The 9,633-nt window shown below is 40.1% G+C and overlaps 1 protein-coding gene across 1 annotated transcript in view; it reads left to right on the top strand.

Annotated features, from left to right (window-relative positions):
* Window positions 1–9,633, top strand: part of DAAM2 (dishevelled associated activator of morphogenesis 2) — a 203,397-nt gene that overhangs the window by 17,368 nt on the left and 176,396 nt on the right. Inside the window, exon 2 of the mRNA XM_031060132.1 lies at window positions 857–979. The gene's annotated coding sequence lies outside the window, so the exon portion shown is untranslated. The remainder of the gene's footprint in view (window positions 1–856; window positions 980–9,633) is intronic.

Raw genomic sequence — 9,633 nt, 5'->3', positions numbered from 1 at the left:
GGGAAAAGAGAGAGAGACAGAGAGGCCTGAATTTGGCTAATGTTGATAGACCTGTGTTAAAGTTGATACTGTTACTTCATGGGGTTAATGAAGGAAAGCAAAGCCCTGTTTTTCTGTTATCCCCCAAAGACTGCAGTTTCTATGAATAACCTTAATGCACACATGGAGAAATTGACAATTCTAATGATGTTTCTCCTAAAACAGTTTAGTTAAATACCATGGGAAGCAAACAAGGAAAAGGTCGCCTTAATGGTATTTCCTAAAGTGGCGGTACAGCAGCATTTGTGGAATGTCCTGGAGCACACTCATTTGGCTTTAATAAAAACTAATTAAAAAACCCAACAACAAGAAAATTAGCTGAATGATAAAAGCAAATAATTCAAAACAGATTTCCTTATAAATCCTGGAAATCATCTGTTTAGAGCATCTGATAGGAAGAAGACAACACCAATAGTTCTGTACCATCTGAAAAACATCGTTTGTATGTTAATCACACTATGTGCCGAAAAAAGATGCTTCTTTTTCTTTATCGATGATAACTTATGATCCCTATACTCAAAGTTAATGTATTATAGAGTAAGAAATCAATTTGTACGCAGTGCAGTTGCAATCAGTGTTGAAGATATAGTGGCAATTGTGAGATATTCATATTGGATTTGATTGTAGCATATATTAAGAGCACTGCTGAGTGCTTCAGTGAAGAAGACTAGTCCTGCACTGAAAATAAAAGAGACCATATAGGAACCTCTGTACATATTTCTTCTGTAATTTCATTTGAAAGTGAAAAAACATTGGAGATGCCTTTTATTTTGAGAGAAAGCTAAAAAGAACTATTTATTTGCAATTGTTTCTCTAGACGACCATCTCTGCAGTCAAAGCAGATGAAGAGGGGCCCTTCCTACACAGTGAGGACCTGAACTGTACAGAGACCTACAAAGAGAGAGAGAAGAGTGAGCCAGAAACGACACAGATCATCCAGGTTAGTACTGATTTGCATATGGGGAATGGAAGAGGAACAGAATATGAGGGAAAAAAATTAGCTATCATTTTGTTTTCTTAAACATGTATGATGTGTCCTACATTCACCAGGCAAGAGGAACCTTCTGCATATTGCAAGGTAGTAAGATGCTGTTTCAACTTTAGAGCAAAGTTACAGCAAACAGGGCCTCACAAGCCCCAATAAAGGAAAAGCAAAGTGTATTTAGAAGCAGAATATATCCCAATGGCATAAGAATTGTAACCTCCAATCCTATCTGTGTTTTTACCTCATCATCATTTCAGCAGAACAGAACTGGTATCTAGGCTGTACTACAAGTGTTAGTCATACCATTACTCTGTCTGAGGGCCAACATATTAACTTGATTTTGATTATAATTATAGTCTAAACTGGAGGCATTTCTTGTAAGTCAGGAAATAGACTTATTGGAAATGGTAGCTTAGTAATGTCCTTCCTTCCTTCCTTCCTTCCTTCCTTCCTTCCTTCCTTCCTTCCTTCCTTCCTTCCTTCCTTCCTTCCTTCCTTCCTTCCTTCCTTCCTTCCTTCCTTCCTTCCTTCCTTCCTTCCTTCCTTCCTTCCTTCCGCCACTTCCTTCCGCCACTTCCTTCCGCCACGTCTTTCCTTCCTTCCTTCCTTCCTTCCTTCCTTCCTTCCTTCCTTCCTTCCTTCCTTCCCTCCCTCCCTCCCTCCCTCCCTCCCTCCTTCCCTCCTTCCTTCCTTCCCTCCTTCCTTCCTTCCCTCCTTCCTTCCCTCCTTCCCTCCTTCCCTCCTTCCCTCCCTTAATACTTCAGTGTTCTGGTCTATTAAGAATTTCTGCATCCAGTTTGTCTATGAAGCCTAATTACACCTAGTGTCTCATGATTTTCAGTATAATTTCTAATTTTTTCTTGTAGCCTTGCAACAGTCATTTACAGAGACAAAACAATGTGAAACCTTTTCTTCCCATGGTATTTGCACTTTATGTGAAGCAACGCTGTGAAGTCTCGTGACCCAGTTCCCTACTGACACCAGCTCTGCAGCAGTATTTTCATGAGTGCAGTGTGAGTGTGGCTGAGTTAAGAAGGTGCCTGATGTGAATAAGCAGGGCAGTGGTAAATCAGTGGTCAGGGCTCAAGCTGTGTTCCTCTGTCCTGATGATCTGAGCAGTAAGTTTCCTGTGGTTGTCTCCATAGGCATGACACTGTCTCTCTGTCAGTATCCTAAATAGTTTCCACGGCTGTTAGAACTTCACAGACACCAATACAAAAAATACAAGTGCTAAATTCAGATTCTGTCACGTGAAACAAAACATGATGTTTGGCTCACAGCTCCAGTTTTCTATATGTGTATGGTTATGTATTCAAAAGATACAGATTTGCTCCCCATAATTTTAAAACATTGTTATTTTACATCTTTGAAGTCTTTTGAAAAACTGACTATTTCATTCCTGATTAGCTACATCCCTCTAGGTGACCAGGTTCTTCTCTGGCATGCGCAGTGGTCCAGGAGCAAACAATGGTTTGAGGGGCTCAGTCTCTGTGCATGAACATCTTGCATAGAATCGGGGCCACTACCTAGTTAAATATGTGCTGCTCTCCTGGCATACACCAAGTTTCCCTCCGGCTCAGACTGCCAGGATGGAATTAAAGCTTGCGGAACCTGGGTGTGCCCCTCTTCACTCAACTGCTTCACAGAGAAAGAAATGTATTTTTTGTCTCCAGAGCAACTCTGCCTTCTGGTAAACACGCATGTGCTACTTAACACCTCACCGAAACATGGGTGCTCCACATTCCCTGTAAAATGAACCCTCTTGCCAAGTACAACAAAGACAGTTTTCTTCTCTCTTGCCCTCACCTTCACAGTCAAGCAGATTTCCAAGAAAGCAAGTCCTTTGCCTAGAAGTAAGGAGCCACCTTTCCGTAGGAACATTGTCCCATTTCCAGGACTCCAAAGCATACAGGAATTCCTGTAAAGAAGGTCAAGTATCCTTTGGGAAAGTGTGTGTCACAAAGTAGGACAGATTTCATGTGATGAAAATTATGTTTAAGAAAAATCAGGGCAGGTTAAAAGTAGTGTAAGAGAGGAAGGGCAAAAAACCCCAAAGCAAAACAAACCAACAAAAACACAAACCCAAGCTAAACTAAAGCACCAAAGCCCCCAAAGCCAAAATAAAGAGCTTGGCTATCAAATACTGAAACTAAATGTCATTTGCAATTAATTGCTATAATAAGGTCAACCGCCTTCCTAATTGATTTCTGCTTCTTACTAGGGGATCAGTGCTGCTGATTAGTTTGCATGTAAACTTCCAAGAATTTGAGTAATCAGAGTTTAGCAAGACACACCAACTGAAACTAATTCGTCTAGGTCTTCTGCAAAGAATACACAGTAAACAAATGTTGTCCCCTGTGCAGCATCACTGACAGAACCAGGGCTTTTTGCTCCAGCTACTTTTTTTCCAATGAGATGCTACAAAGCACTTAAAAGCATGCAGAACTGGATATATTGAAATAATTTTCAAAGGAAGTGAGTTTTCTTGGTAGAATAGGAGCAGTGGGACAGCTCAGTCACCAGTTCTGCAGAAAGGAGGATATTTAGCTGGAGTTCCCTGCCTGCTGAGCAGCTGTTTCAGGATCCAATAGCAGCCAAGTATCATTTTAAAAATCCCAAGGCTGTTCTATTGGCACTAGGGTCTTAACATGCCTCTGTCAGCTTATAGACCACAGAGTTACAAGGGCAGCTTAAAAACTGACATTTACTGTTTCACTTTTGTTTTGTGTCAACCAGTAGTCAACCAGAGTAAAAGATCTGGCCTCAATCCTGTATCAGAATAAGAAGGGGAAATAGCCTTTCCCTTTTTTCTCTGTTCCTTTGATAGATACCACTTTGATTTTTCCTGGAAATCGCTGAGATCTCTGTCTTCATAGCTGGAGACTGGCTTTACTTCTGATTGTGTTAATGCTCTTTTCTTGGTTTGAACAAGACATGTTGATCTAGATCATTGCTAATTAAATGATGGTCAATACACCATCAGGTATTTCCTAATCACTTCCCAAACTTAAAAAGGCCCCCAAGCCCCTCCCCTCTATGCAGCTAAACAAGTCCATGTGCATATATCAGGGGAATAAAAATGAAAACAACCCTGATCATTCAGAGGCCAAACTCTATTAGTGGAAGTTTATGTTGCAGTGCAGCTTAATCAGCTTGGATTCTTTTTTCAAAAAGGCAAAAAAACCCTTCAAATGAAAAACATTGAAGTATGTCACTAAGCAGACCATTACTGGAACAGCTGCCTAGGGACAAGCTCACGCCAGCCGCCTTAGTTTAAGTATTTAGTAAACTGTAGACAACAACATATTCTTAATAATATTTGTGATACAGGTCATCTGTATGCATACTGCATCTTTCTGTAAGGCGACCATTTGGTAGAACAGAGGTTTTTAAAATAAAAATTTTTCATCTGGAAGATAGGAAAATATATACAGAATAGAAGGAAGCAATCAAAAATGATGGGGAAGGCAGAGGAAGATTGCAATTAGAGGGCACAAATCAGTGCCCTCTAATTTGCTAAATGAAATTCAGCTGAACAACTGTTTTTCTAAAGCTCTGGTCTGTGCAAGATATCATAAAGAAATTCGAAATGGTCATAAGATGTTAGGTGTGAACACAACACAAATTTCTTCAAGGGAGGCAAATGAAGCCATGATGAAGTTGCTGACTACAAATATTTACAGTTGTCAGGGACTGGTAACTACCTTTAATTGCCTACAGATGATCAGAGTTTTAGAGGCAGGAAATTTAATCTAATTCTGACTGATTCTGACTCTTTTGCCTTCAGGGATGTGGGTTTGAGTTGGGCTGTTATCTGAAAATGGAGGTTCACTTTGAGGATGTTTAAGGTATACCAAGCAAAACTACAAGGAGAAAAGAAACAACTTCTGTAAAAGTTTCATTTTTTTTTCTTTTTACTTCCAGTTGAGGTAAAGATTACTCACTTTCTAAAAGCTCCTAAGCTTCTTCTTTTTGAAGAGTAAATGCCTTTCCTCTTTCCACAGCTGTTATCCAAAATGCAGCACATACTGATTCTTTCTTTCTTTCTTTCTTTCTTTCTTTCTTTCTTTCTTTCTTTCTTTCTTTCTTTCTTTCTTTCTTTCTCTCTTTCTTTCTCTCTTTCTCTCTTTCTCTCTTTCTCTCTTTCTCTCTCTCTTTCTCTCTTTCTCTCTTTCTCTCTTCCTTTCTTTCTTCCTTTCTTTCTTCCTTCCTTTCTTCCTTCCTTTCTTCCTTCCTTCCTTCCTTCCTTCCTTCCTTCCTTCCTTCCTTCCTTCCTTCCTTCCTTCCTTCCTTCCTTCCTTCCTTCCTTCCTTCCTCTCCCTCTCTCTCTTTTTCTCTCTCTCTTTTCTTTCTCTCTTTTCTTTCTCTCTTTCTTTTTCATGTTCCCCTGCCAGTACACAACTTGTGCAGACCACTCACTACATCTTAACCAATACAGGGGCAAGTATTTAACAGTCTTGAAGCCAATAAAAGACAAGGAGCTGTAAACAACACAGGGAAAAACACAGGGAAAAGGGTGAAAATTTGAATGTACTGCCTCCAGAAAGGTCCACCAGCATCTTGCTATGATGGATACAGATTTGAATGCAGTTTTAGTTGACTTAAATTTTGTGGTGTGGGCCATTTTATGAAAGGGAAACCCAATCTTTTCATTTAAGAACAGTTAGTAGAACTAGCATCATAACTAGTACATTGATTTCAGGCATTTTCAAGAAATTATCTTCATATTGAATGCCATAACTTCCATTAACTATAAAACTCTTACAGATCTGATAAGGTTTAGTTCATAGGAACAAATTTATTTATATATTCTTAACCATTTTTAATTGAGCAAATAATCTCACCAAAAAGAAATGCTTCTGCTGGGTTTGCAGTGGTATCTTACAAAACCATATTCTTCCACAGTGTAAAGAATGCTGCAGGAAAACAACATCACCAGAAATAAATCAGATACAAGCTAACCCTGCCACAGTTTCACTCAAACATCTGCCTGAATATACTCATGTGTAAATGCATACATGCATGCACAATTGTGTACATACATTATGGTTCATCAAGTGCAAAAAAAATAAAATCTTGTGGCTTTACAAGTTATAAATTTTAAATAATAACGAATGTTATTTCAGATGAGCTTTGCCCAGATCTTTACTTTTTAAAAGTTCAAGTCAGTTCTCAAAGTGAGGTAGCAACAAGATACTGATGATATCAAGTGACGATAGCAACATTAAAGATGTTGGTTAGGTTAGGATTGAAAAACTTTAATCTAAAAAGCATATATATATATGTACATGTATCCCTGAATTGAAATGTCCTTATTCATCTGGCAGTCAGTGAGGGTGGATTCCAGCCTTTAGATCAGATGGTGTGGTTTCAGTCTAAAGTTAAAATTAATTTTAGTAGGATTATATAAACTAAACAAATGTACATGCATTTCTGTTGTACTGACTATATATGCCTCATTTCAGCCCCTCAGCAACAGGGGACAGAATTTTGTGTCGTTCATTGGTAAGTGACAATAGTGATGGATCCACCACCACCTTACATCCAACGTCAGTGTATAGCAGTAATTCTGCTCTGTATTTCAGCCTCAAAAGTTTGTGTGGAGCTTCAGAGCCTGCAGAGATGATGTGAGGGTAGGAAAGTGCTGCTAGTCCTGTACCCTGTGGTGACTGAGCTGCTGACCCTGTGGCTGCACGGGGTGGTGGTGTCAGGCAAGGCACACAGCCAAGCGCACAGAGCCGTGATGTTTGCTCTCACTGTCAGATGGAGCAGGCAGCCTGGCACTGGGTCCCCTCTCACAATGGACAGTTTTGTTGTTAGATTAATATACCCGTGTCCTTTTGTTTTGATGAGGGATTTAACAAACACTTCATATCTACAGAGGTGGAGCAACATCTCAGAAAATCTTTTGCTTCTGTCTTCTGAAAGGAATACAGTTTTGAGCAGCAAACTATTTGATTTTCTATGTCCCTTTCCTCTTTTCACTCCTAACTATTCTGGGCCATTATACATAAATAATACTACAGCTTTTTTGGTTTTGACCTTGGTCTTCAGAACCTAGATATTATTTTGAAAATAGGTGATTTCTTTAATAGTTTTATTCCTAAATTCAGAGGGAGCTGCCTTTGTAGGTATGTTTGTGCTGCCTTGCAAAGTAGACATTATGTGATTCAATGTTCAGAGAGACAAACACACCTTTTTCTTTTTTGGCACCTTTGGCAGGACTTCTGGTTTTGCTGTACCCTATAAGCTAAGACACCAAAATATCTCCCATTAAATGTCACTTCTTGTGCAAGGGGAATGCTCCACTGAATCAAACATCTCTGCAAACTGCAACACTTTTCAGTTTTCTCTGAGGTTTCTCTAGTTCAGTATTTAATAAAAAACTGGATTCACCATAAGCTTCTATTCCAAGTGGTTACTAACGCAAGTATTGAATTGTGTAACACCAGAGTTTAATGTACCTCGTTGTAATTGAGCAAACAGAGTCACAGAAAGAATTAGTTGTTACCTAGTTTCATTTACTGGTGACTAAATATTGAAGCATGCAGCAGAATTCAAATTCTATGTCCTTGTTTAATATACCACACATTTCTCCTACAGCCAGTAATAGAAAGCAGGAGTTGTGCTGCAGTCATAAGACAATGCTCTGTCAATGGAACATCCAGATGCTGCGGTGAGAGGGGGCCAGCTTTCACATGGGATTATGAGGAGAGTAAGGAGCAACATATGTAAGGAACTGCAGATATTCCTTTTTTATCTTAACATTGATGGTGATGAGATCATTCTTCCAGTGGCACAAGCCTGTTTCCTGCTGGCACTTTCTGGGGTTTTGCATATTCTTGTTTTGTGCGTGTGGAGCAGCAGAGGATCACTTTAGCTTTGCCCCAGCCCCTAGTTTCTCTCCGTTGGTATCTTTGCCATTCAATTTCCCATCCACTGCAGCACCTTACCCTATTGTCTTGTAGACAGACACTGCCCGCTTTGAACATATCAGAATAACCTTAGCTACGGCACAAAATGGATGACCAGCTTTGTCTTAAAGATGGGTGTTTCATTAACTTTTAACTAATGGGCAAAGGCCATTTATCTTTGCTACATTGTACCATTATAAATGGTTCAGTGTGGACTTGTGAGCAGGGAGATAGCCTTGGTAGTGTGAGCATACCATAACCCCTGTGCCCTGGCCTGCTGCTGCAGGTTAGTTTCTAGGGCTGGATACAGGTCTCTGGCTCCAGAACCTTTGCTGTAGAAAGGAGAGGGATGCAAGAGAAGGAACTGGTTAATCATTCACAGATGTCCTTTCAGGCCTTCTTTCCTCTTCCAATGAGAAACTGAGAAGTTAAGAGGTGAGGAGGGGGGACCAAGGCAGTTAGATGGAGCTCAAAAGGTGGAGATCAGCTACAGAAGTATGTGGCACGCAGAACAGGGAAAGAGGGAGTAAATGGGGAAGGACCTAGAAGAAGAGATGAAAAAAGTGGTAGCTAGAGATGTGAGTGGCAAGTAAGGATTAACAGACCAGTGGGAATGTGTGAACAGATGGGAGGACTGATGGAATTTTAAGATCTGTTCTACCATGCATCACATGTAGTTTGCATATGTAAATAATATAAAACTTTCTCAGGCTTTATGCTGAGAAAGGCAGGAGTATAGTACAGCTCATACTAGAGGAACTCTGATGGATCCCTGTGGTTTCATAGAAGGCTGATAGTGCTGAGTATTGTAATTTAGTCATGTGGCCAAATGGCTACTTTGCTTACAGGCAGAAGGTATGCCAGCAGTTAGTGGGTACCTACTGAGCCTGTTTGTGATTGGCCATTATCATTTAAATGGTTGCATACAATTTTTGGTTTGTACCCATGTTCTCCTCCATAGGACCAAAGGAACAGAAAGACATCACGGCTTGCAAGCAGTTTGTACCTGTTCTGTGCTTATTGTGCATTGGTTTAAGTCAAGACAGAGAGGACAGGACAGTGGTGACTTGGCCTCATCTTGTTTGGTTTGGCCTGCGAGTTTGAAGGCAGCATTTCCCCCCGTAACTTGTTTTCTCTGGATATGTCATTAAAGAGACACATATCTGTGTGTGTATGTATATGACTTTGCCTTGTGATATGTGTTGATTGGTATTGTCATCATGAGAGTTCAGTTATTGCAACAAAAATGAATGTGTTACACATACAAAGAGTAAAAAAAAAAAAAAAAAGAGAGACTTTGCAGATGGTGTTACTATCTCCGATTTTCAGTGTTTCTATTTAACAGCGAATGCGGTTTCTTTCACTGCAGACAGCAACACACACGAGGCAGACAACTTCCCAGCATTAATCTAGCTATTAAAATCAGATACAGTTAAAAGTGAAGTCAGAAATCAGCAAACATGGTAGAAACAGTGGTTTACACGGGATTAAAGCTATCTGGAGAATGAACAGAGAGGAAAAACTAGGAAATCAGGGCTTTTTATTCAGTTAAATCATATCCTCTCCATTACAGGGAATAAAATCTTTTAAGGTCAGACTGAGCTGAGTGCCAGGGGAAATCCCTGATCCCCCATGGTTTGGGGAGAGTGTGCCGCAGTGGAAGTCAGGGAGCAGGAGGCTGGCGAGGGCTCCCCG

This window comes from Geospiza fortis, unplaced genomic scaffold (assembly GCF_000277835.1).
Source record: "Geospiza fortis unplaced genomic scaffold, GeoFor_1.0 scaffold41, whole genome shotgun sequence".
NCBI classification, from domain to species: domain Eukaryota; kingdom Metazoa; phylum Chordata; class Aves; order Passeriformes; family Thraupidae; genus Geospiza; species Geospiza fortis.
The sequence above is the reverse complement of the archived record's forward strand: the minus strand, read 5'-3'. Positions and strand labels throughout refer to the sequence as shown.